This window comes from Trichosurus vulpecula, chromosome 4, assembly GCF_011100635.1.
Source record: "Trichosurus vulpecula isolate mTriVul1 chromosome 4, mTriVul1.pri, whole genome shotgun sequence".
NCBI lineage: Eukaryota > Metazoa > Chordata > Mammalia > Diprotodontia > Phalangeridae > Trichosurus > Trichosurus vulpecula.
In genome coordinates, this window is record NC_050576.1 from 13,575,038 (window position 1) to 13,599,040 (window position 24,003).

Sequence of the window (24,003 nt, forward strand, 5' to 3'; positions counted from 1 at the left end):
GCACGTAGTAAGCACTTAATAAATCCTTGTTGACTGACTATGCTCTTGTACTTCCCAAAATAAGAGCTTGTAATTATAACAGGAGATTGGCACAGGACACAAACCTGGAAGTACCATGTTCCATTCCTCATCAGGACAGATTCTTCCTAACTGAAAAGCCATCAGCCATCCTTAGTCACTGTGCAGGCTACCCCACGGAAAGGCACACAACCACTGCACCCTTCCTTTAACTCAAGTTCCAAGATTAGGCCCTTAACTTCAAAGCTCTAAGTGGATAAGAAAACAGGTCTCTGATATTGCTTTCAACCCATTGTCAGTGAGATAACACTTTGCAAGCCTTAATATGGTATAGAAATAATGATACAAAATAATAATGCAGTGATGTAAGTGTTTCTTTACTTATGGAGTCCATGCTAGCTTTTGAAGTAACCCCATCATCCCAAGTAGTAAAGGGTGGCCATTTTTTTTGCTCAAGTCAGAGTCCTGGGTTATGGAATTCTTTGTTTCAGACACCCGGGGCCACTGAATAAGTGAGTAGTAATGAGGGTGAGTCAGGCTGAAAATGCCTGGATCCCTCTGATTTCCAAAAAAATGTTCTTTCAAATAGAATATATGGCCAGAATGTTCACTGTTCTTTCCAGCACTTGCTGTACGGACAGATATAGTTTTAAGGGAACTGTAGTGAGGGAATGACTTTTAAAGAAGAACTTTATTATTTGATTGAATGAGTTTCTACTGAAATTTTCAATGTGGGCATTTGGTCAAAAACTTGCTCACAGTTCTTTGAAACCAAGTCTGCCATTTCACAAAATTACTGAATATCAGAGTAAGATGGAGATTTGATGGCCATCTAGTGTAACCCATACCTGGACAGGAATCCCCTCTATAGCATATGGATAAGTAGTTATGGATTCTTTATTTGAAGGGGAAGCCATCACCTCCTAATGCAACCCATTTCTACCTTTAAATAGGTCTAATAGTTGGGTAGGTTTTTTTTTTTTTAGACATCAATTTTAAATTAGCCTCTTCGTGTTTTCCACCCATTGCTCCTCATCCCATCCACTGGAGCCAATCAGAGCAGGTAACCCCTCATCCATATGAGAGCTATTCAGATACTTGAAGACAACTCCCACATCCCACCTAAGTCTTCTCTAGGACTTTTAATGAAACCTCTTGGTCCATGAGCTTGAGATACCCCAAAGCATTCTTCAAGGACTACTGATGGACCACAGAAAGGCGGTGGTAATCCTGTTCACATGTCTTCAGGTGTCTATAGAACACAAGCACACAAATGTAAAGCATCTCTCTCTGATTTAGTAGATATGTCTTAGGGAGTTGTCCAAAAGTAAATAAAGGCTCAAGCACTGCCCCAAAGTGGGATGGGCTGCTTTGAGCAGTGGGAGGGTTCCCTCCTTAGAGGTTTTCAGGCAGGGACTGGATCACCACTTGTTTAGTATGCTCTAACGGAGATCCTTTCAGGGATAAGTTGAACCTGGTGGCCACTGAGGTCCCTTCCAACTGCAAATTGTATGCAACCCACAGATGCTTAGCCCTGTGCAGAGGATCACAGGTGAAATCCAAACCCAGGTCTTCTGGATTCCCAGCCCAGCATTCCATCCATTATGGTACCAATGTTTGTCATGCTTTCTTTGTATCTCTAGTGTTGAGCACAGTACCTGGTACACAGCAGGCAATTAATAAGTGTTTGTTGATGTTATCTGACACAGGACACATACACTACAGCAATATAGAGCCCTCTATTTCTGTCTGAACTCTGGAGAAATAAAGCTTGGCAACATATGCCAGAGACATAGCTTGGGAAACTCCAACCAGCTTTGCTAAGGAACTCTCAGCATTCACTCTGTTTGGAAGGATGCAGGGCTCAGTTTCTGAAATGGTGTAAATTTACCCAACTCTTGGTTTATGAGGCACATTTAATCCCACGGAGGGACAGATGGTGGATCCTAAATATAAATCTGGTGGAAGTCTCTAAGAATCTAAATCTGAGATTATTCCTGAGTCCATACAAGGGAAATGAATTGGCTTTGGATTAGACAATGTCTCTCTTCCTATGAGATCTTTTAATTATCTACTGGGGTTGCAGCAAAATGATTCATCTGTGATTAAGCAATAATATTAATAATGACAGTGATATGTTTCCTGGTGAGGAACTCTCTCTACCAGGGAGGGTAGAAAGGTGGCAAATGGATACAATGCTGGACGTGGAGTCAGGAGATTCTGAGTTCAAATCTGTGTTTAGCCATTTACTAGCTATGGGACCCTGGCCATATCACCACCGTCTGCCTCAATTTCATCATTGGTAAAATGGCGGTAACAATAGCCCCTCCCTCCCAGAGGGAGGGATAAAATAGGATAAAATGGGATAATATTTATAAAGTACTTGGCAAACTGTAAAGTGCTGTATAAACGTGAGCCCTTGCTGTTGTTGTTTCACTTACGACCAATATCAGTTAGACCTTCAAATTATACCTTGAGTGAGTATTCTGAGATATAAGATCATTCAACCAGCATGCGTCCAATGAAGGACCTGAGTCTGTGTTTTCCAGACTCCAAGGCTGGCTTTCTGTCTGCTTTGCCCCACTGCCCCCCAACAGCAGCTATGGCCATATTGATAACGGGTATCATGTCTGATTGAATTCCATCAAAATAACGGACAAGGCAAACAACAGGAACAGCACACACACATATATATACATATACACACACATATACATGCATATACACACATATGCACACACATATACACACATACACACACATGCACACATTTACACATGTATACATACATATACAGACACACATATACACACATATATACATACACGGGCACACATATATACACACGTACATACACACTTATATACACACATATGCGCACACATATATACACACAGACACACACATGCACACATTTACACACATATACATACATATACAGACACACATATACACATACATACACACACGGGCACACATATATACACACGTACATCTATACACAGAGACACACACATGCACACATTTACACACATATACATATACAGACACACATATACACATACATACACACACGTGCACACACATATATACACGTACATACACATACACACATATACAGACACACATATACAGACACACATATACATAGACACACATACACACTTATATACACACATACGCACACATATATACACACAGACACACACATGCACACATTTACACATGTATACATACATATACAGACACACATACACACACATATATATACATACACGGGCACACATATATACACACGTACATACACACTTATATACACACGTATGCACACACATATATACACACAGACACACACATGCACACATTTACACACATATACATACATATACAGACACACATATACACATACATACACACGTGCACACATATATACACACGTACACACACATACACACATATGCAGACACACATATATAGACACACATATACATAGACACACATACAGACTTATATACACACATATGCACACACATATATACACACAGACACACACATGCACACATTTACACACATATACATACATATACAGACACATATACACACATACATACACACACGTGCACACATATATACACACGTACACACACATATAAACACATATACACACATAACACTTATATACACACATATACACATATGGTACTTCAAAGTTTGACAAATGCTTTATATATAAATATGAATTGATATAGCAAGTCTGTGGCATGGCTGTTATTTTTCTCCCAACTCCACAGATGAGAAAACTGAGGATAAGGTATATTTAGAAACAGCTTTTAGATATCTAAGGTGGGGTTCAAACCTGAATCGTGAATATAATCGACATGAATCAAGCATGGCCCTGATGAGATTCTATTGTGTTATCCTCAGAGAAGTTTTGAAATCCCTCTTTCATGATATTTTCTATGGAAGCCTGGATTCTCAAGGATTCTTGTTTTAACTATTTGCCTTTTCTTCTACAAAAAGGCACTATTAGTCAAAAAACAAATATCCATCAATGTTGGAAAGCTTGATATGTGGTATGATTCACCAGACACATTCACTATATGAATTATGGTATTTAAATTTGCCACTTTAAAAATGTATGAAATCTAAGAGTGAGGAAGACCTTGATTTTCATTCAAATGACACACCATTTGAAAGTTAAGCTTCTAAGACTTTTTCCCTGAAACAACGATACAAAAAAATATTTTAAAACTATAACATTACAATTTTCTGGAATCATTCAGTTTTGGAGTTTGTATGAGATAACCATGTCTTCCAATCCCTTACAAAAATGATCTGAAAGTTTAGGAAGTCATGTTTTCGACAGGAGAGCTTAAAATGCAGCATTCTGTAGTGAAAAGAGGATTGCATTTGGCAGCAGGAGACCTGAATTCAATCCTGCCTCTGCCACCTCCAAACTGTGTGACCTTGGGTAAGTCAATCCCCTTCTCTGGTCCTCAGTTTCTTCCTCTGTGAAATGGAGGAGTTGGAGTAGATTATCTGCCAAGATGCTTCCATGTCTGAAATGATTCTTTCATCCTTGTAGCATACAATCCTGGGTGCACAGAAATTTGTTGAGTAGCTCTCCACAATTCAATGAGGAAAGAATCGAGCATATAACCTGATATATTTCTACATTCTCACAACATCAACAGAGAGTTGCATACCACTTGTTGGCAGAGGATTTAAATAGATTTTTCAAACATGATCTAGTAGAGAGCAACCCCTCCAAGACAATCCAGACATTCCAAAATCTTTCTGCTGCACAATCTATAATCTCCTAAACATTTTTTCTATGTGTCAATATAGACAATATAGACCAAAATATTCCTTTGCTAAGCCAAGCTGGGATTGCCAAGAAACTCCCCCCTGCCTCCGCTACACACCCATGGCATTAGTCAATCTAAACATTCCAAAATATTCTTTAATGGGCCAACCTCAAATTGCCACAAAATCCTATTGCCCACACACAGATTCAGGACTCTTTTGACGGCACAGTAAGACCTTCAAGGCAACATCGTAAATATTGAGTGAGGATAGGATGATAGCAGATAGAACAGGATAAAGAACGGGACCGGACCTTTGATTTCACTGGTAGAAGAAATCCTTAAATTGGGCAGCAATTTCTCCCACATCAAGCCATCAGTGTCTCTATAACAGCTGAAGAGAGTTGTTTCGAACACCAAGAAGTTAAGTCACTTAGTCAGTGTGTGTCAAAGGCAGGACCTGAACCCAGGTCTACTTGCCAGTTCTTAAACCACCATACCATGTTACCTCTTCAACAAAAAGAACAGCAATGAGCAAATGCACGCATGGCTTCAGTGGCACGAATTCTCTCTATAACAGATGTGTTATTGTTCTAAGTGGTATATTAAACAAGGTTCCATTTTATTGGATTGAACATTGTTTTGTTTGTCTTAGATACATGCCACCAAAGAAGTCTTGAAACAACTGAGGCCCACGACACACACTCTCTCTGCCTTTTGCCATCACAAAAAACATCTCTGGGTTCCTTTTTACATACATCACTGCTCAAACCAAAACTCTTTCACATTATCTTCCAGAAAATAGTTTCCTTGTTAAGAAGCCATAGTGTGAAGTGACAAGAGACCCACACTCCCCAAAGGCCAATAACTGTTTCACAAAGAAGCAATAATTTAAATGAGGAGAGTAAAGCCCTTGGCATCCCTGCAGCAGGGGTAGGAAACAGCACTTGGCAAATTAAATTTTAATCTAGAAATTTAATTTGGAAGCCACTTACCTCTCTTGGCTTACGGTAGTGATGGCGATACTTGGAAGTGTCAGCAAAGGTAGAGTGGTGGGTCTGGAAATGCCATCTCCATCAGGTGTCCGGGCTCTTTCTGACTGTCTCTGGGATAGTGGGGGCAACTGGAGGTTCCCAGAGCAGCACCTTCTCCCCCTCCACAGGTCAATTCCCAGGGTGTTACTGGAGGAACTATAAGACTTACTCAGACTGCATTCCAAGTAATCCTTAACATTCTAGACCAATAAAAGAAGGAAAAGAAAAGAAAAAGGAAACAATGAATTATAAACACAGTGGATATTTCACTGAGTGAAATAAACAGATTCCAAAGATTAATCCCCACAGTGGCTATGATGTATAAACGGAAAAATCACAAAAAGTAAATCCAACACAGAGCAATGGAGAAACCAATAAAGACCCCAGAGAAGACAGAGTTGAAGATATTCCCTCCCTCATGACAGAGAGGTAAGAGACTAAATATCCTTTATTCACAGCCATGAGAGAGGAAGAATCTCTACCTATGCATTCTCTGGGAATTTCATTGGTTTTCCCATTCCTCAATGTTGGACTTCCTTTCCATTCACACATCATAATCACTGAGGACATTGCTCTTTGGCTTCTGTTTATTTCCCTCTGTGGAATATTCATTCTAATACTATGAGTTCAAAGTCTCCCAAATTCAGAGCTTTTTTTACTGAACCTTTATCTGATCTTCTGACTTTAGAATATGTCTGTAAAACATAGGCGTGGATCTCTAATGTTTCTAATACATATAATATAATCAATATAAACACAATTCTCAAGAAGATTACAGCCTTAGGCCTAAATCAAATATAGTTAATTATCAATTATCTCCAGCAAATTTGCAAGCCCTGTCTGATCTCTCTCTGCGTCCCCGTGTGCCTGCAGGAAATGTTCCACCACTCATCAGTTGGCATATATTCAGGGAACGAACATTAATTTTAATATTAGCCTCAGGAAAGTATAATACAGAATATAGATTTTCTGTTGCTAATAATAATAATAATAATAAATATCCACCAGCTAAAGTGTTCCAAGTGAGAATTATTGGGGATGTTTGAGGATTATCTACCCTGTCTATCCCCAGTACCCTGATGACCTCTTCTTTAAGAACCAGTAAATGTGAATGTTAGTAGCAAAGAAAAATCTGGAAGTAAATCTCTTACCAAAAGAAAAAAGGAAGGGAAAAGTTATATAAGGACAGACAAAAGTCTAAGCTTATTGACCCATGTCAGCATCCAAGGTACCCCAAGCTAGGGAAAACTAACATAACTACACAATAGATGATGTGAATCTGCCTAAGGCCCCTCCATTTTTTTCTTTTTACTACACATATTATTTTGTGGGCATAGGGAGCTCCTCCTGGGGGAACCCTCTTCATCAATCCAGACCAGGAACTATGGTAAAACTTAGAGTCTCAGAAAGATACTTGGGGGGGGGGGGGCACTGAAAGGACAAGGAACTTGCCCAGGGTCATACATCCAGTATATATCAGAAGCAGGACTTGAATCTAGGTCTCCCAATCCCAAGGGTGACTGGATAGTTTCTGCCTTCCTTTTCTAAATCTCCCTCATTTAATTGAGAACATGCTGGGGTCTGGAATCCTTCCAATTCCTCCAACTTAGAGAAAGGGGTCAGTCCTCCAGTCATGGCTGCGCCAGCCTGTCGGGCACTCCCTCTTGACTGGAGGCCAGTTGATTTTCCAAACTCATGGATGTGACAAGAGGGATGATAAAGAGGACTTGGCTTGGGCCCCTTCTCAAGGATGAAGCCATGTTAAATAGTACTTTGTGTTAGTGGGCTACACTCAAGTCAATGAAGTCAGAGAACTGATGTAGCCTAGGTACATAGGCTACGCTTATTGCACACAGACATATAAACCCTCACATGCACTTGTGTGTGTATACATTCAGGCACATATATAGTATGCCAAATACTGCTTATAGTACAGCACAGTGTGCATATGTATGCATGATACAAAATGTGTATGTACTCATATATGCACACATGTTTATGTACACGCACATACATATGTAAATTTGTGTACATGCTATTCAAGTTCTCTGCCCGACTGCCTCTTTAGCCATTCTTCATTCCTTTGTTTTGTCTTGTTTTAGACACTCCAAAATGGCAGTAAGCTGGGCTCAGGCCTGACCAAGATGGGCATACCAGACCAAGTCACTTTCAGGAAATTGCAAAGTTCTTTTAACGTTTCCAGCTTTGGGGAGATGATTATTTCTCTCTTATATTGGTAACCATGTGCTATTGGGAAGATCAAGGATTTTTCCCTTCCTGTTTCCTCATTTTCTGTTCTGTCAGATCAGCTCTTGAGGAGTGGGACTAATAATGAATTTAGATTTAACTTTCTCCTCAATCTTGTTCAGATCCCACCCACTTGGGGAAGCCAATTGTGTTCTGCTCAGGCTTGGGTAGGATTGTCTAGATCAGGGGTGGGGTACCTGTGGCCTCAAGGCCACATGTGAAACTCTAGGTCCGCATGTGTGGCCCTTTGAATCCAAACTTCACAGAACAAATCCCCTTAATAAAAGGATTTATCCTGCAAAACTTGGACTCAGTCAAAAGGTCATACCCAAGGACCTAGAATGCCACATGTGGCCTCCAGGTTGCAGGTTCCCCACCCCTGGTCTAGATTGCCAAAGCTGAGGGTGGCTGGGGAGTAAAAATGATGTAATTAAAGTCATATCTCCCAACCCCTTATTAGAATATCTCTCATTATAATATTTATTCTTCCTATTAATTATTAACCAAGCAGAGTTGATTGCTGCTTGTCAGGAATACCCACTCTTCCAAAGGCATATAAGCATCAAGAAGTAACCATGACCCATCTTTGGTTTAAGAGAAATGGCCAAACAACCATCCTTTTAATAATTACTTGGTAGCCATAAAATAATTAATTACTCAGAAATTATGTTGCTCGAACTTTTTATACATCACACTTTCTCCCTGAAACAAAGGCCTGTCTTTGAAATATCAAGTCTCCTGGCATTCGTTATGTGTCTGTAAGACAAGGCAAATCATAGTCTTCATTGAAGGAAAGTTGAGGATCACCAAAGGGTAATGGAAGTGCTCTTGAGCAGATAGAACACATCATAAAAAGGAAGTGCACATGGAAAGTTGTACAAAAGACAGAATCAAAGAGATGTACATAAGAAAAACCAGATGGACTGATGGGGTCATAGCAAAGAAAAGGATCACTGAAGGAGAGGCCACTAATTCTATTGGTCTCCTCACAACACGAAGGGAACACAAGGAATGTCCCTAGCACATCAGGTAAACCTTCCCCCATCATGATGAACTGAGAGGAAATGCTGGACACAAGCCACACAAGATGAGGAGGCATATATGAGTTTGAGGCTGCCTCATTGGAGGGAGTGCCCACAGGCCCACTGGGAGATTGGATAATATTAGATTGCATATAATTGGGTACATAAAATACCAGTAAAGATCCAGCTTGATTTTGTCCTTATTAATGTCCAAGAAGTAAACATGCATTTGTATAGCTTTTACTGAGTGCCAGGCACTGTGCTAAACCCCTTACAAATATCTTATTTGATCCTCACAACAATCCTGGGACACAGGTGCTTTTATTATCCCCAATGTATAGTTGAGGAAACTGAGGCAAACATGAGGTTAAATAGCTAACACAGGGTCACACAACAAGTAAATGTCTGAGATTGGTTTGGAACTCAGGTCTTCCTGCCATTAGGCGCAGTTCTTTAACCACTATGGCCACCTAGCTGTCCAGAAGCCAAAGGCTATAATGTGCTCTCTGTATGTGAATATTGTGCATTCCTACATTTACATAGCTTCCAATTTCATTAGGGAAATGAGCTAACTTCTACTCCAAGCAGTTATAAAATTCAAATCACAAACTAGGAAGAAAGGTACAATGCCTAGTTCCATTGAAGTTGACTTCATTCCATGTGGGCAGTATGCCCATCCTTGCTAGTCTGAACACAGAGTGGCTTTGGACCAGAACCAAAGAGAGGCCTCCCAGCTCTCTCTCTGTCTCTGTCTGTCTGTCTGTCTGTCTCTTTCTCTGTCCCTCTGTCTCTCTATCTTTCTGTCTCTGTCTATCTCTCTGTCTCTTTCTATGTGTGTGTGTGTGTGTGTGTGTGTGTGTGTGTGTGTGTGTGAATTGTCCTCCAGGCTAAAAAGAATTGGTCAGTATGCTGCTAATTAATGGACTGGGCTTGCTTGAGAAAGCAGCCTCCAGGGCTTTGAAATGTGTGGAGAGCAAAATGTGAACACACAGTGATAGGCTGTGGGTGAAGTCATGATCAATGTGGGTGAGAGAGAAAGGCTGATGTGGGACAAAATGAAACTAACAGATAGTTTGAGACGTTTGTGTGTGTGCATGTTCCGGTGGGGATCCTCAGTAGGTTTGTGGTTAGTTATCTCTCAATGTGGATCCCCAGAAGGTTGAAGCTATCCCGAGGCCAAATCCGGACTAGGGGACATGATTAGAATGGAGGATTAATGTGGTGAACAGAGGCAGGAGCCCCTGGCATACAATTTCAGCCAGAGAGACTCAATGAGATTTGAGTCTTGGCCTGCCCGCATATCAACGTTACCTTTCTGAGTCAGTGATAAAACAGCCTTGTAAGATTTGATATATAAATAGTAGAGTTTTAAGCTCTCAGTTGGCTTTATACAACAACAACAAAATCAGCACCTAGAAAACCCCCAACCAGAGAGTCAGAATATAAATGATTCCAGGAGAGTACCTAAGGTGGCTGCCACCACACAAAGAGTGATGCCGATTCAGGGTAGAACAGACCAGCATCTTGTCTTTGTCAAAGACAAATAAATGAGGGCATAAGAGATATATCACAAGATCATTCCCTTGTCAATTTTAAACTGAGTATAATTATTAATATAGAAGACAAAGTATAAATTTTCCATTTCTACCGTCTATTCAGAAGTCACTTAATCATTCCAGTTAGGACAAGAATAAAAAAAAACTTCAAAATAAAATTATACCTTTGCTCAATACTTAATTGCCACACACTTCAAACATTGACTTGTTTATTCTTCTGCTTAGCTTTTATGTACAGGCTGGTCTCCATCCTTATCACAGCTTCTGAATCAGAGCTCATCTTACTCTGGGATGCCCTTCAGGGTAAATTGCTTTATTTGCCCTTATTATATGAAGTCTTATTTTTCCTGTCCTTCTTGCTCAAGAAACCACTTAATTTCCACAAGAAAATGCTAGCCTTCACCTGCTCCAAAGAAATCCCTACCCTTGATTAGAGTTTATTTCCCTCATGGCCATGATTTTCTCTGGTACAAGATGGAGGTGGTGTGTATTTAGTGTGTGTGTGTGTGTGTGTGTGTGTGTGTGTGTGTGTGAGAGAGAGAGAGAGACAGAGACAGAGAGAGATAGAGACAGACAGACAGAGAGGGAGAGAGACAGAGAGAGAGGAAGATATGTAATCTATATAATTTGTCTATTGCCCCTGATCTCTCCCTCCTGATGCTTGTCTTACATTCTAATCATGATCCCCTGGTTCAGCGAGTGGCCCGACTCATTTTTCTTCAACACATAGCACATGAAAGAGACAGTACCATATGGAGTAAAAGGCACTGAATCAGAAGTTGGAAGAACATCAGTGAAACCCTTGACTATATGGCCTTGGGAAGGTAGCATGCTGCTGGGGTCTCAGTCTACTTACTTGTTTTTTAAAATATTTTAAATTAAAATTATTTTTTTTAATTTAAAATTATGCTGCCAAAATCTCTAGGTAATTTGTAAAACTACTGAATATCAAGTGAAGTACTCATCTCCTGTTTAGTGGGTCACTTTATCAGTGAACAAAGGTAAGTGTCAGAAGCCCAGGAGTCTCCTTTTTTGTCTCATTCTAAACACAAGATGAGTATTCACAGCAAAGGACTGAGAAAATCAAAACACATTTTTCAGCTCTTTTCTGTTTGCCATTGGTAGGAGGGAGATCTTTGGTTATGTCAGAAATCATCCAATCCAACCCCTTCATTTTATAAAAGAGAAAATTGAAGAAATGGCCTGAGCACAAGGTTACACAGGGAGGATCAAGGAAGAATACATAGATTTAGAATTAGAAGGGAACTTGGAGCACATCTAGTCTCACATAAGGAAACAGAAGCTCAGAGATGACATGACATACTTAGTGAGGTAGGAAGCAGCAGAGGTGAGACTTGAAGCTAAATCCTCTGATTCCAAATCTTAACTCCTCTCCCTGGTACCACACAGAATCTAAAAGAATAGGCATTCCGATAGTAGAGTGAAAACTGTTCTGGGTATGGTACAATGTGGCTTGAGAAAGAAGGAAGGAAAGGAAGGAAGGAGGGGAGGAACAGGAGGAGTGGTGGTGGAGGAGGAGGAGGAGAAGAAGAAGAGGAAGAGGAAGAGGAAGAAGAAGAAGGAGGAGGAGGAGGAGGAAGGAAGGAAGGAAGGAGAGGAAGAAGGAAGGGAGGAAGGAAGGGAGGGAGGAAGGATACAAGCATTTATTAAGCACCTACACTGGCATAGGACCACCCAGCATGGCATGCCTGCACCAAAGAAGGCACTGTGCTCTATGAGCAAAGCAGAGTTGCAGCAGCTCTAAGGAATTCTGAGATGTCCAAATTTAGAGACACCTTCATCCCAAATGTTCATGTGGACGATCTGTGCCTGCCCTGTGCTCATATTGGTCTGATCAGCCACAGACACACTGCACTTTGACCCTGGCCTGGTGATGTCATTTTGGTCCTCTTTGACCATGGAGGACAACAACCACATAACCAACTATGTGTCAGCTACTGTGCTAAGCACTTTACAAATATTATCCCATTGAGGTGATCACTAGATATGGATTCAGAGAACCTGGGTTCAAGTCCTGTCTCTGATGCTTATGTATTATCTTTATAACCTGGGGAAAGTCACTGAGTCACCTTGGGCCTCAGTTTACCCATCTGTAAGAAATGAAGAGGTTGGACCAGACAACCTCTACATCCCCCCTTGGTCCCAGATCTAGGATCTCATGAAACATTGCACTTTTCCCCAAAATGAGAACATCTCTTTGGGTTTCTCTCTCCCACACCTTCTTAGTACATGAACACAAGATAGAAATGGGGGAAAACCCTCTGAATTTGAGGCCTTACCTCATCAGCAGTCACTGTCATAACACTCCTGCTTTTCTTCATTATAAATGGGAAACAGGCCCCTTCCTACGATGCCTGTTACTCAGTCCAGCTCTTCCGGCAGCTCTCAACACCTACGGGGAAGAAAGGAAGACCAGATTGACAGCTTAGTCCTGTGGGTTGAGCACACGCGTGCAGCTGGCCCATCTCCAGCTCACCTGCCAAAGTCAGTGGCGCTGTCAGCACAGGAAGAGAGCAAAAGTTCAAGGCCTACTCTGTAATTTCAGAATCCCCTTCCATGATGTCAAAACTCCTCAGCCTCTAATTGAAAGTCAGCTCTTTGAGGATCGTGACTGTGGTGACTTGGAACCCCAGTGCCCAGCCCGGCTTAGGCAGTGAATGGGATATTACACTGGATTAGATTGGACTAACCCGCGCAAAAATATGACATAAAATAAGTCTCAAAAGACTGAAATAAGGACTCAACTAATCAAGGAGAGGAAACAATTAGATTCACTTAGGTCACAAGCTCAGAGTGATTCACCGCATTGATGCAATGAATAGAAATCTGACCTTTCAGGAAGACCTGGGTTTAAATCCTACCTCCTACATGTATTGGCTGTGTGACCCTGAACAAGTCACCTAACCTCACTCAGCCTCAAATTCCTCATGTGTAAAATGGGAATAAAAAAGCAACTACCTCCCAGGGCTATTGTGAGGATCAAGCGCAGTAATATCTGTGAACCCCAAAGTATTATGCAGGGGGGCTTGCTCTTTTTATAGTTCTTGTGAGCTCCAGAAGTATCCACACAATGTCAGGAGAAATAGGAAAAGTGTCTCCAGCATCTCGGATGCACCCCCTCCCCCCCCCTCCCCCCCCCGCTATAGAGAATGTGTGAGAGAACATGAAGGAGAGAGTATTCGCGGTCAAATGAAGGGATGGACTTGAAGCTCCTTGAGGGGTCTTTGTGTGGCTAGCGCTTAGCACAGTGCCTGACCTATGTATCCATGTTGTTTAGTCATTTAGTAGTGCCTCACATTCCATGACCCCATCGGGGTTTTCTTGGCAGAGATGCTGGAGTGTTTGCCCTTTCCTTCAGCTCCTTTGACATATGAGGAAATGGAGACAAACAGGAGGAAGTGACTTGCCCAGGGTCACACAGCGAGTAAATGTCTGAGTCTGGATTTGAACTCAGAAAGGTGAGTTGTCTTCCTGACTCTGTGCCAGTGCTCTAAGCCCTATGGTGCCACCTAGCTGCCCTCACATGTAGAAAGCTCTTAACAAATGCTTCTTGACTGATTCCCATTCTGATCCTCTGAGTTGCTACCTACAACAATGGAGAGAGTACTCATATCTGGGAGATGGCAGAGTCAACAGATTATCAAAGTAGGACAAGATGTATGTTAGGAGAACAAAACCGCCATGCAACATAAGTCACTAAGCATAAGAAATCTGAGTCCATGTGGGAGTTCCCCAAGGTCTGGGGATCACAAGCTTGCCATATTCCTTCTGAACATCAAGTCAATAGTGTGGACTTTCTTTGTTCTGTACAACCCAACACCGGAAACACAGACCTCTCTCAAAGTCTGCACAAAGATACATAGAGATCAAGAGCGTGATGGTGTTTCAGCTCTGTCCTTGACTTTGGAATGCTAGGGACACGCTACCGGCATCAGCCAGGAACCCAGGGCTTCTGGATCCAAACCATCATTTTACAGAATTATGTGGATGGCCAAGTCAAAACTGACCAAGTAAAAGTGACATGGAGAAGAGAAAGGACACAGGTCTGCCTACATAGGCCATGTAGTCTTTCCCTCAGTTTTTCACTTTGTTCTTGATACATATCTGTGTTGTCTCTTGTCTAGAGTCAGCTGGCGGTGCCATGGGCATAGAACCTCCGAGCTGGAGTCAGGAAATTGAAATCCAGCCTCAGTCACTTGCCACAGTTATTAGCTCTGTGACCCTGGGCAAATAATGACCCTGGGATAATAATACACCTCTCGGGGCTTTTGTGAGAACAAATGAGATAATATTTGTAAATTGCTTAGCACAGTGCCTGGCACATAGAAGGCACTATGTAAATGTTCATTCCCTTCTGTTCTGCCTGGCCAGTTTCTCTCTCCTTCATTTTTGCTGCTCCTTCTCCTTCTTCATAGCTGCCACCATTAACTGGCCATAAGACAGAACAGAAGTATGATGGTTTTTGTCCTGATCTTTGCATTTGTCAAGTAGAATATCATATTGCCTGTTTTTCATTTCTAAAAATAAAACAGATGAGAAGAACATTGTCTATTTCTAAGAATAAATTAAGACTAAGCTAAGTCACCTTTTATTCATATACTGCTTAGCTGCATTACCTCCTCCTTAGCTTTGGATCTAGGCTCTTTTAGAGATAAAAGATTTTCCTGAGGTTGAAGGTTCCCATATATGTCATTGCCTATTTTACACATATGTGCCTCTCTGAAATTAGAAATGCATTTTCTATTTTTATGGCAAGTATTTTTGATAAAGGTCTCATTTCTCAAATATATAGAGATGTGAGTCAAATTTATAAGAATAAAAGTCATTCTGTGATTGATAAATGGTCAAAGGTATGAACAGGCAATTTTTAGACAAAGAAATCAAAGGTATCCATAGTCATATGAAAAATGCTCTAAGTCACTATTGATTAGAGAAATACAAATTAAAGGCACTCTGAGGTACCACCTCACATGTAACAGATTGGCTCACATGACAGAAAAGGAAAATGATGGATGTTGGAGGGATGTGGGAGAACTGGGACACTAATGCACTATTGGTGGAGTTGTGAACTGATCCAAACATTCTGAAGAGAAACTTGGAACTATGCCCAAAAGGTATGTGCATACCCTTTGATCCTGCAATACCACTGTTGGTATGTATCCCAAAGAGATTAAAAAAGGAGGGTAGAATCCATTTGTACAAAAAATGTTTATAGCAGTTCTTTTTATGGTCTCTAAGAATCAGAAATTGAGGTGATATCTATTAGTTGAGGAATGACTGAACAAGTTGTGGTACATGATTGTAATGAAGTACTATTATGCTATGAGAAATGGCAAGTAGAATGATTTCAGAAAAGCCTAGGAAGACTCAAATGAACTGATGCTAACTGAAGTGAGGGGAACCAGGAGAACACTGTACACAGTCACAGTGATATTGTAGGACCAACAGTTATGAATGACTTAGCTCTTCTCAGCAATACAAGGATCCAAGACAATTTCAAAGACTCATGATGAAAAAATGTATCTGCCTCCAGAAAAAAGAACTGGTGGCATCTGAATATAGATCAAAGAACACTATTTTCCTCTTCCTTCCTTCCTTCCTACCTTCCTTCCTTCCTTCCTTCCTTCCTTCCTTCCTTCCTTCCTTCTTTCCTTCCTTCTTTCCATCCATCTTTCTTTCTTTCTTTTTTGGTTTGGGTTCTCTTCCACAAAATGATTACTAACATGGAAATATGCTTTATATGATTCCACATGTATAATCTATATCAGATTGCTTACTGTCTTAGGGAAGGGGGATGGTAAGAAAAGAGGGATAAAATATGGAACTCAAAACTTAAAAATAAACAAATGTAAAAATTGTTTTTACATGTAATCAGGAAAAATAAAATACTACTTTAAAAGAAATGGATTTTATTGAATGCTGAGGTCACATACAGTTCAAAATAGAAAAACAGAACTCAAGGCTTTTCCCCTTGAACACTCCCCTCTTCTCAGGTTTCCTATTGCTATAAAGGAAAATACATCGTACCGTGGATAGAACTTAGGACTTGGAATCAAGAAAATTTGAATCATGACGAGACACTTACCAACTGTGTGACTCTGGGCGAGTCACTCAACCTATTTGGCTCAGTTTCCTCACCTATAAAATGAACATAACAACAGCACCTGCCTCATAGGGTTGTCGTGAAGATCAACTGGGTTAACATGGGTAAAGGACTCTGCAGATCTTCGAGGACTTAACGCCAGCTCTTATTCGTAAGGTGCCATCGTCGTCCCTGTCACCCAAGGTAAAACTTGCCGTCCTGGACTCCTCCCTCTTCCTCATATTTCCAATCCACAGCTGCATCTTGTCATTTATCCCTTCATGACATTGCTTGTACACATTCCATTCTCTATACGCACACAGTCCCCTGCCCTGGGGTAGGTCAGTAGGTCCACACAACCTCTTGACTGGGTGCCTCCATAGCTGTCTGCTGGGTCTCAAGTCTCCATACCATTCAGTTCTCCAAATGTCTTCCTAAAGCACATGACTGACTGATTCTCTCTCTCTGTCTGACTGTATGTATGTCTCTGTCTTTCTCTCTCTCTCTCTCTCTCTCTCTCTCTCTCTCTCACTGTCTCTCTGTATATATATACATTATATATATATATACATATATGTGTGTATGTGTGTGTGAGATATGTGTGTGTGTGCGCGCATGTGTGTGCATGTGGTCATTGACTGATGGGTTGTTTTCCCATTTAGAATGTAAGAATTCTTTGAGGTCAGGGATTGTTTTTTAAAAAAATATTCTGGGAGGCGGGCATTTCTTTGTATCGTCAGTACTTACCTCAGTTCCTGACATGTGGTAAGTGCTTAATAAATGATTGTTGACTGACTGACCCAATGGTGAGATCACAAACATTTCATAATTAGATGTCTGAATACACAAGCATGCCTACTGTGAAAACTATCTTTACCATTTAAAATTCAAATAAGGATATTTAACAAAAGCTTGTCTAACCAAAAATGGGATTTGCCTTCATTATCCATTCTGATCATGACAAAAAGACTAGAAAACGGAATTTGATATGAACTTTTTTGCACATCTCAGACAGGAAGATGACCTTATCAGTAGCTGACATTTACATAACAGAAGGCACTTTATATTTGTTACCTCATTTGATACTTGCAACAACGCTATGAAATAGGTACTATTATTATCCTCATTTTACAAATCAGGAAACTGAGGCAAACAGAGTTAAGTGACTTGCCCAGGGTCACACAGCTACTAAGTGTCAAGGCTGGATTTGAACTCACCATGAGCCTTCCTGACTTTGGCCGCGGCACTCTATCCACTGCTCAACCTAGCTGACATGTCCTGCAATGATGTTTTTCTTTATGAAACATCCCCACAGTCACAAGCAAATATCAGGTCTTGGAGGGCAGCAATTCCTTCTTCTTGTTACTATATCTCATCCTTTATTTCACCTAAACTCTCCAGCCCTGCCTAAAATAATGTCTAGCGCATAGTAGGCACCTGAGAAATGCTAATTGAAGTGAATCAAATTGGTCCTTTGGTGCAGTGGTCTGTTCGTGTATGCCTGCACCTCTCTACCAGGTGGGAGTGCAGTTCAATGTTTGTTCTCTGGCCTAAGACTGGTCAGCTGCCATGAGACATGCTTTCCTTGTCTTCCTTCCTTCCTAGATTGCTTTCTACTTGCTTCCTTTTTATCTTTCTTTTCTTATCTTCCTTTCTTTTATTTTTTTCATTCTTTTCCTCTTTCATTCAATTTTCTTTGCTTCCTTCTTTCTCTTTTCTTATTTCTCTTCCTTTTTACTTTTCTTTTTCTCCTTCCTTCCTTCTTTCTTTCCTTCTATTTTCTTCCTTTCTTCTCTTCCTTTCCTACCTTCCTTCTTTCTTTCCTTTCTTTTTCCTTTTTTTCTTCCTTCCTTTCTCTCTTTCCTCCAGTAATCCATAATTGTTAGTCCAAACAACCCATCCATTTTGAAGACTCTGTTGTTCGCTAGTACATATTCTAACAATATCCCTTCCTTCAAGTGCTATGTATTTAAGAAAATAATTATTTTATTATTTGGGAATTTGGAGTGGGAGTCGAGATGAATTATTTTCTGACATGAGAAAATAGTTTATGAACAAATTACTACAAAACTTGAAGGGCTGTTGATTTGGTCCCATTGTACTCTCCCTACACTGATGCCCAGCATGACCTTTCTATTCCTTATCAGCATGTATTCCAAAGTCATTATAAGCCCCAGGTTTTATCTCCTGATAACCGACCCTCCAGTGACCAGTGTCTTTAACTATCTAGCTGGTCCTTAGATGGCAGGCATGCTGTCTGTCCCCAGCCCCCTTTTCAAAGTCTCTCCAAACCTCTGAGCTTGTATTCTACCAGCAGAGTTTCAGAGAATTCACAATTCTGTCTTTGACACTAAGGGACACAGAAGGAGGACTTAAAGAGAACAGGAATAAACCACCTTGAGTTAGCCAGCACTTAGCAAGTGCCTATTATACAGCAGGTGCTTAATAAGTGGTTACTGACTGAGTTACTGTCTGAATCCCAGGTCACTTATCTTTCTGTCTAAGGTGTGCCACCATGTGCTCTGTATGCATCTTGTATGAACTTAATTCTGTACATGTCATCTTCTCCATTAGAATACACGATTTTTGAAGGCATCTCCAGTACTTGGCACAGTGCTGGGAACATAGTATGCGCTTAACAAATAAGGATTATTGGTTGATTATATTCAATTAGTAATTTGTCTATTTTTTATTGAACATAAATTCTAATTAATGCACGATTGAGACTGAAACTGAGTGGCCAGCATGGTGGTCTTAGAGTCAGGAATAGGGGTTCAAATCCTCCATAAGATGCTCTGGCATCCTTGGTCATTCTGAGGCTCAATTTTCCTCATCTATAAAAGTACTGAAATACTCATTATAATCAATGAGCTTTTCTCATTAGTTCACCAAGCATTTTGAAGCTCGTAAGCAGTGTGACGACTTCTAGACAAAACAAAAACAGCTTCTGCCCTCCAGGAGCTCAGCGTCTAATAGGGGAACCATATGCTAAGGACTATTTACATGCATGATATACGTGGTGTAAGTGGGGGGAAGCTCAGAGGGAAAGGACCGCCAGTGGGGCAAGGAGTGGGGCTGGAGATGCTTTCAAAAAGAGAGACTTGAGCTGAGTGTTGACGGAAACCCAGAAATGTAGGTGGTGGAGACGAGGAGATGAAAATAAAGAGGCCCAAGTCACTGGATTAGAGGGTACACGAGGGTGTAAAGACATAAGAGCCTCAGAAAACAGAAAAGGGCCAGGCTGTGGAGAGTTTGAAAAGCAAACACTAGAAGGAAGAGGGAAATCATAAAGTTTACTGAGTGGGAGAAAGGGGCCAAAGAGCCACAGTCAGACCTGGGCTTTGGCAGCTGAGTGGAGAATGGGCTGGAGTGGGGAGAGACTTGTGGCAGGGTACCACCTTCTTCTCTTCCACCTTCTATCTACTTTACATTTATTCTTCAATGAATTAACTAGTTTGTTTGCTTGTTTATTTCAGTTTTTGTTATCTCTCCCATGGGAGGCAGTGTTGTATAGTGGATAGAGGTGTGGCAAGGCAGATCAGTGGCTGACCCAGTCCCTTCAATTGCTCCATATCCCTTTGTTCATGGCATGAGGGGACCAGACAATTCATGAGCTACACAGGAAAGAATGACCTTTCCCAGCACAAGGTTGGGATCCCAATCCACCAGCCCACTGTTACAGAGTCTTCTCTCTGTAACTGGGGGCATAAGCACAAGGCATTCACATGTTTCATAACTATACTTTCCACAGCAGAATTTCTAGGAACTTGACATTTCCACCTGCCTCCTCAGACCACAAACCTAGGGAAGCATCCCTGAGAGTTAGAAAAAGAGAGTCTACGCTTTGTAGCCTGGGATGGAATGCTCCACCATGAGTCCAAGCTACCTTCCCAGTTTGCTTGGACATTATCAATCTCCATGCTCATACCTTTCCCTCTAGGAAGCCTGACCCACTTGGAGTCTTTCTAGGCTTTCCCAGCTCTTGGTCTTTGGTTGCCTTTTGCGCTCCCTGACCTCTCACAGATTTGAAGCTAGAAGGTACCTCAAAGATCATCTAGTCTAATTGAAGTCCAGAAAATGGAAATAATTTGTCCATGGTCCCACAAGAGTCACCATCAGGGCCAGAATTCAAACCCATTTCTACCTGTTCAGCTTTAACCCCTTCTTTCAGGCCTGCCTCCAATGTCCCCTCCATCATGAAGCTTTCCCTGGGCCCCCAGTCTTCTTCTGGGTCCTGGGCCCCACTGTCTGGGCCCTACCGAGCATATAACAATTCCTCACTATGTTTGATTGAGTAAGTAAACATCTGTGAACCATTTCCTTTATGCTTGGAGCTATGTTAAGATCTGGGGTCTCTGAGAGGCAAAAACAATTGGCCTTCCAGGAGTTCACATTCTAATAAGGCAGAGATAAGGTACAGCTCTGTGATTTCATGGCAACAGGGAACTCCTGGGTGTGGCAACTCTATATTAACACAAGCTGGTAGCCTCTCTGTGATCCCCCCTACCATCATGCCTATCATAGGGAGGACACCGGGGAAAAAAATCAGTGAATAAATATAAGACATTCAGATTAGAACTTCAGATGGATGGTAATCTTGAAGGTCGTGGAGCCAGGGGAATGGGGGGAATGGGTAAGGAAAGGCCTCCTGTGCTAGGAAGGTGGCATCTGAGCTAAATCCTGCAGGAAGTAGGGAACTGGAGGCTGCAGAGGTCAGGAAGGAGCGTGCTCAGGTATGGGGACCAGCCCACACCTGCACATGCTGAGGTCCAGGAAACCTGTTTGGAGGAATGTGACTTGGAAACCCTAAAACTCTTTATAAAAAGTAGTTATTAGTCCATCTCCACTGGACAGGAGCTTCTTTGAGACCAGGAACAGTTCTCTCTTTCCTTTTTTTGTAACACCCACAGTGCCTAGCAAAGTGATGTGTATGTGGGAAGCACCACTAAAAATATTTATACAAGTTCATTGAATGATTTTGTATGCGTATTTCTCAAGAAAATATTGGGTATATGTGAGAATCAGCTAAAAAACAGCTTAACAACTTAAGCCCTAACACTGTATCCCCACCCGCACCATCATACGCACACACATACACATGCACATTCAGACAGATACACATGAATCTATGCACAATACATATGTATTTAAACCTACATATGCACACGTAATCACGCTTATGTACATACATGTACATGGATGTCAATTTTGTATTATGTGCATGTATACACATATGTACCCCTATACAGACAATGCACATATGTATTTATATTGTGCTGTGTATAAAAGAACATAGATAAATAAGAAATCAGTAAATGTGGGAGCTATACTTGTAATGGTACACACTGTGGTTACCTACTGCAAAATACATTATACACAGCATACGTGTATATATACACTGAATGTCCACATAATACACAGGCAAACATACAAAGATACTCACTATATACACACATGAACATACCCCCATATTCGCATACACTTTATCCTTAGACACACTGTTTACCCAACACAGGTTACACTGTCTGTTCACCTCTCACTGCCCCCAGGATAGGTTATACACGTATGATCATATTAAACATATTTCCACATTAGTCATGTTGTGAAAGAAGAATCAGAACAAAAGGGAAAAACCATGAGAAAGAAAAAATGTGAGGGGGTGGAATAGTATTCTTCAATGTCCATTCAAACTCCATAGTTCTTCCAGGAAAAAAGCCTTTAAGAGAGGAGGAGGAGGAGGAGGAGGAGGAGGAGGAAGAGGAGGACGAGAAGAAGAAGAAGAAGAAGAAGAAGAAGAAGAAGAAGAAGAAGAAGAAGAAGAAGAAGAAGAAGAAGAAGAAGAAGAAGAAGAAGAAGAAGAAGAAGAAGAAGAAAGAGAGAGAGAGAGAGAGAGAGAGAGAAGGCAGGCAGGCAGGAAGGAAGGAAGGAAGGAAGGAAGGAAGAAAGGAAGGAAGGAAACCACTGCCAATGAACTACGCCACCTGGCACAGCCAGCAGAGAAAACCAATGAAGCAAAAAAAAAAAACTACTCAGGAAAACCTCATTCCCTGTGTGCCCAGTTTAAAATTGTGGCTGGCAGGTATAACGTGTAAGACGGGATGGGCTGTGGGGTGATGGATGCAATAGCAGGGCTCCTGGGCAGGCAGAAATGATGACCCAGGTTCCCAAGCAGCAGCAACAACTACGGGGGAGGATACAGAATTCACAAAACTGTGGATTTCTAAGAGGTGCCTCATCTATTCAACCCTGGGCTAAGGATGATCCTGCTATGTAGGATTCAAAAGAAAGGGCAGCTGTTGTTTCTGCCCACAAGGACCTTATAACCTAGAGGGAGAGAAGAGATTAACATGCATGGAAAAAAAAGCTTTATCTTAATGAAGAAGAGGTAAGATTTAGGTTTGTGGGTGTAACAGCAATGCTGCTTGCAGCTGCTGCTGAGGTGTAAGACCCAAAAAAACCAGCAACAAGAGCTGTCAGCACAGGTTCTTTGATCTGCTTTTCTAAGGAAAGCAACCTTAAGGGGTTAACAATCTCACTTTAATCAAACATACATGTATCATTTGCTTAGTTCGGGGGGGAAAGCCAGCACCCTGAACTTCAGAATAAATACAAACATAAATTACAAACAGAGACAATATAAACAGAGCAAATAGCACAATTCAACAGCCAGGATTTGTCTGATCAAAACAACACATACATAGTTACCAAAAAGAGAAGCACCAATATCTGGGTTTTCTTCAAAGCTGGCGGGGGTGGGGGGGTCTTAACAATGGCTACCCAGAGTCTCCACACCAACACTCTTCCAGTGAGTGAGAGCCCCAAACAAAATGCTAACCTCTGAGTTTATATAGGGCCCAAAGGCTTCATACCTAATCAGCAAAAGAATGTGGGCCTAAAGCATTGCACCTAGTAAGACTTAATTCAAGACACTTGATTACTTTGGCATTCTAAAGGAGAAAACAGTAAAAACAAAAGTCCCACCTTAATTAATATTACAGTGGGATTATAGATTTAGAAAAGAAAAAGGACTCGCAGGGTCATAAGATCATGGTTTTGCAAATCCCAGACAACAACAGGCTAAAGCTATAGTTAGATTTTTCTTGACTATATATTTTTAAAATTGTAACAATTACTGCTTTTCCTTTTGAAAATGGTGTGGCTAGGCTACTTCGTATGATGATGACTTCTCTACCATTTGTTGTTTTTCAGTTGTTTCAG